This window comes from Monopterus albus, unplaced genomic scaffold, assembly GCF_001952655.1.
Source record: "Monopterus albus unplaced genomic scaffold, M_albus_1.0 scaffold46.1, whole genome shotgun sequence".
In the NCBI taxonomy this organism is placed as follows: Eukaryota; Metazoa; Chordata; class Actinopteri; order Synbranchiformes; family Synbranchidae; genus Monopterus; species Monopterus albus.
In genome coordinates this window covers 883,203-887,938 of record NW_018127926.1, presented here as the reverse complement: position 1 = coordinate 887,938, position 4,736 = coordinate 883,203, and the positions used below count along the sequence as shown (strand labels likewise).

The following is a 4,736-nucleotide window of genomic DNA, read 5'->3' as shown; positions in this document are numbered from 1 at the left end:
CTCTCTCTCTCTCTCTCTATATATATAAATATTTATGAAGACTTCATATTTTGAGCAGTGACCTTTGGAAACAAAATAATTATTATTCTAAAAGGGCTTAAGGAGTTAAAAGTGAGCAAGAATAAAACATACCATGTAATTTTCTTCTAAATGTAATTGTGGTAATTGTGAGCTCTGAAGATGGCTCACAATTACCATCCAAATTACTTTGCTTTATTGTGTGAGGTATAATCTTGTGCCCATATGGACAACATTATATACCATATAACAGTACATCTTTTGGGCTTTTTGAAATCTAACAGTCTTCATTTCTTACAATTTAATATTGTTCCCCTTGTCATTTTCTATTCCTTTTCACAGGTGTCTCTCACTCTCTTTGTCCCTTTCTATCTGTATTTTCTCTGTTCTTCTCTTCTTTTGCCTCCTTCCTCTCTCCCTGGCTGCCTCCAGCATTATGCTAACACATTTAAAAGCATGCTCCTGCTGTGCAAAGTAATCCTTCAGTGAAGCTGCACTCCCTTAATGTCTCTGCGTGGTATGAGATTCCTCCTAAACCCATCTCTCAGATGACACCAGCCCCAAGGTCAAACACACAGGGTCACATGCACTTGTATTTAAATGCAAGAGCACACTCTGACCACACATATCTGCATGGGCATAAAATTAAATTCTGTGTTTTGTAGCAATTGCAATTGACAAGTCTCAAGCATCACATTTTGACTTTGGCAGGCGTGGCACCAGGGATGGTCAGATTCTGGGCTTGGTCAGGGATGCCAGTGGCCACTCCTTGGATCTGTCCATGACAGTAGGTCTGAAGTTAATATTATTTTAGTGCATGATCTGTTTAGGTGCTGAATGCAGCCATAAATGAATGAGAGAAAACTGAGTTCTTTGAACCACTGAACTACATTTGTGTTCATTGCGCTTTCTAGAAGTGTGTGTCCTCACCTGTGCTTGAAACATGTTTTGCTTGCACAAATATTAGATTGAATAGTACTTAAATTTGTTTGTGCTTCCTCAGTTCTTTTGTCTACTTTTATACATACAAAATTGTGTGTGCATGAGCATGTCTGACCCAGTCTGTTCCCTGCCTTTTCTGTTGACATACTGTATATGAGACTGAGCATACAGCATGTGCACAGTGCCACCACCCCGTTTTTATTCACTTTGTGTGTCTCCTGTTAAAGCTTGGTGTGCAATTCTGAATCAAAGCCAAGCAGGTGTCACTCTGGCTACAGACAGATGGGAGACCTCATGCTGAAAACAGAATGCTATATTCACATCTATTTCTCTAATCTCTCTCTGTTTGCCTCGCTCTCATTTTTATCCTTGCATCAGTACAGGCTGGCTTTTTATTCACTGGGCTTTTGCATTGACAATTCTGTGTGAACCCACAGTCATTTCTCTAAAACTAAAATGGCTAGAAATTTTGTATTAAGGTATGCATGTTTTTTTTTTTTTTAAACCACAAACTAATCTACAAAACTGTCCACTTGAATGAAGCAGTATCAGGCTGGTTGCAGATGCACTTTAATGCAGTTTGTATGCATTAAAATTACAATTTGCTCTTGATGTTAAAATGTTCCTTATTATTATTATTATTATTATTGTTATTATTATTATTATTTTAACAAGAATAGATGAGACATATTGCCTCAGTACAGATTATTAGGGGTGAGATCACAAACCTCATGGTTCAGATCATATCATAGATTTGGGATCACGGATTGGATCATTTTTCAGATCTGCAAAAAAAGAAAAAAATATGTGAGACAAATATAACTTCACTTTGCATTTATTATTTAAAGAACTAAAATGAGCACCTAAAGCATAAGACTTCTGCACATGGTTTTAAGTGAAAACAACAATGAAGATCCTCAGTTTAAATAAAATGTTAAAATAAACCCAAACCTTAACCTTACATCCTTCTTCCATCATCTTATTTTACAGGAAAGACAAAATGCTCCCATACCTGCGACTAGCCATGGCTCTAACACACCCTGTTCATGTGAACACAGCTGTGTTTTCTCTTTGCATGTGTTCCTAAACCCGACTGGAATGGTGTCGTTTGTGCCAGATGGGTATGGCACCGTTCAGTTTAACAGCACTACATAACAAGCTGCATAACAGCATGGCCAAATGGAATCCACCCTATCGTTTCACTGCAGCTCTAACGTTGTATCGATATCGGAGGAATCATTCCTTTACAAGACAGTAACACTATTGTGATTAAACTTTAATTTGTGGTTCACATGTGTGCTGAACTGGGGGGGTGGATACTCCATTTAGATCACAGATCAACTGTGATTCCTCCCACCCCTCCACATTATTAGAGTATAATATGGATCCAGCTGTTATATAGTACCTTAATATACCTGGGTACAGTGGTTGAATATGTTTTCAGATCCTAATTTACTGTAGCTGGACCACATTGTAAAATAAGTTGTTTTTTTAAATACTCCACCGGATTGACTACTTAAGGATACAAGCTGGATATTGTAGTGTTAATACTATATATTAGCAAACAACTGCCTGTTTGCACACTGGTCAGACACAAAAGCTACCGAGGGACCTGTTTGGTTCTTTAGCTTCTAAATGCTCCACTGTGTTCACCACCTAGTCACTTATTCATTCTGCTGGATCCCTTACCGCTGTTTTTAACATTAATGAATTGATTACTTGGGAACTCAAAAAGCTCTCTTTCTGTTCTGTTTCATATTCTGTGCACCCCTTCCTTTCTCTGTATTAGTCCAAAATTGTATTTCACGCAGCATATACTGTATGTTCTTTCTCTTGAAGTCCCCCACTTTGTCCTTCACTTTCCATTTCTCTCATTGTAGATCTTCCTACCCTGCTTTCTTATTCAGCACATCCTGCTCACATTTTGTGTCTCCCTATTTGTAATTTTCTTTCTCTTGTAGATGTGTGTGTGTGTGTGTGTCTCTCTTTCTCTCTCTCTCTCTCTGTCTCTTCAAGCTCTGTCTCTTCTCTCTCCCTGATGAGGCCAGCCCCTCCATAGTGATGAGGCTAACAGAGGGTGATTAAAGTGAAGTCTCATCTGGTGGTAAAACTGACCTCAATCAGAACTGTTCTAACAAGAGGACGCCCCCTTCCTCTCAGTTTCCCTCCCTCATCCCTCCTACTCAGTATATTCCTGACTCTCAACCACCATCTTTTATTCTTTGACCTGCTCTCTCACCATGTCACTGCACCCCATCTCTCATCTTTCCTCTGCCCCTCTTTACTCTCATTCCTCATCTTCCCTTATCCACTCTCAGTGATCACTCTCAATTTGTCATCATCAACTCTATTGTTCTGTGATGGTAATCTGTTCTACTGAGAAACATTCAAGTTTGCTATCATGTGCTTTGTGCAAGAAACCCTGTATTCACAAAAAAGCCATTTTTTAAGGAAATGTTTAGTGTTCAAAGTTATGAATTCTCAAATTAGTTTTAAAAAAACGCAATATTTACACTGTGCACTCTGCAGTAACATCACTCATATTGACACTAGTCATCAGGGATCTGCAGGTTAATAATGGAACATCAAATGATGGGGAGAGGCCCATTCACAGTCAAAATAGTTTAATTTTATTTCTGTTTCAGTATATTGACTAGTATAGTGTTGATTTTTCAGTTAAACTAATAATACTTTATTAATTTGTTACATAGCAACAGGGGAGTCTAACATTAGTTTTAACACTGCAAAATTTAGCTGTGCATGTTTTCAGGAAGAAAACCAGTTTTCTGATTGAAAATGAGACTGTACTTGACACAAATTTCTAAGCCTGTTGGGAATTTTCTCATGTTTTCTCAGTTTCATTTGTCTTCTTATATATTAGAGATTCTATGTTTAAGTCGACGAAAGGCTAATCAGTGTTCACACAAAGTAAATATTTAGCCTGTAATTGCACTATAAATGCACAAATGGTATTCGTCAGTGCAGCCTGTACGTGTATGTGCGTTCTGTATGTAGTTGGAAAAATGAGGGGAGCAATCCCAGTGTGGCCTTTATAGATGTCAGCCAGGCAGTGTGTGTTGTCATGGCAACATTTATCCACAAACTAAATAAAACACCTTCCTGTTTTAGCATTGCAGTTACTACCATGCATCATGACTGCCAGCCTCTGCTACATTCTTCAACTTGTGGTGAAAATATAACATGTTTTTCTCACGAACATTTAGCCCCTGCCCACACAAGTGTGTGAGTGAATCATGTACAGTATGTGTCATTTTCTGGGGCGACTGTAATTTACAGTGAGGCTAGTGGGTGCTTCAGTCCCCTTGTTTCTTTTGTGGTGCTGTAATTAAAATGAAAGGGGGTGGGGGGCAAACATTAAATAAGATTCCACTGCCCTCTTTGTACATATAATGAGCTGAAGATTATTCATTTGTTTATTGGTCTTCCTTTTTTTCTCATCCCTATTTTATGAGCTGACAGCTACAGGGAGCAGCTGTCATGAAACTGTTATTCAGGATTTTAGGGCAAATACAGTACTTTTGACCCCTTTTTTTTTATTCCATGTGCAATCTGATATTTCTGTACAGTCTAAACACTGAAGGGCAGAATGTATGTGGTATAACCATATATACCTTCGACAACATTAGTCGGCAAGCTTGTTTTGAATCTTCTTTTTGCGGCTGATCACACACAGAGGTGATTTGCGACATTATGCATAGTGCCTGGAGTATTGAATTACATGGCCACCAGAGGCATTTGGTTAGCTCTGCTGGACC

At 38.5% G+C, this 4,736-nt stretch overlaps 1 long non-coding RNA gene across 4 annotated transcripts in view; it reads left to right on the top strand.

The window, feature by feature from the left end:
- LOC109960376 (uncharacterized) overlaps positions 1-4,736 on the top strand; it is a 22,004-nt gene that overhangs the window by 10,490 nt on the left and 6,778 nt on the right. The window contains exon 5 of one of the 4 annotated variants that reach the window (XR_002274993.1): positions 1,951-2,935. The exons of the other annotated variants lie outside the window; for them this stretch is intronic. This is a non-coding gene — a long non-coding RNA (uncharacterized LOC109960376). Of the gene's footprint in view, positions 1-1,950; positions 2,936-4,736 lie in introns of those variants that run through there. 4 annotated transcript variants of the gene reach the window in all.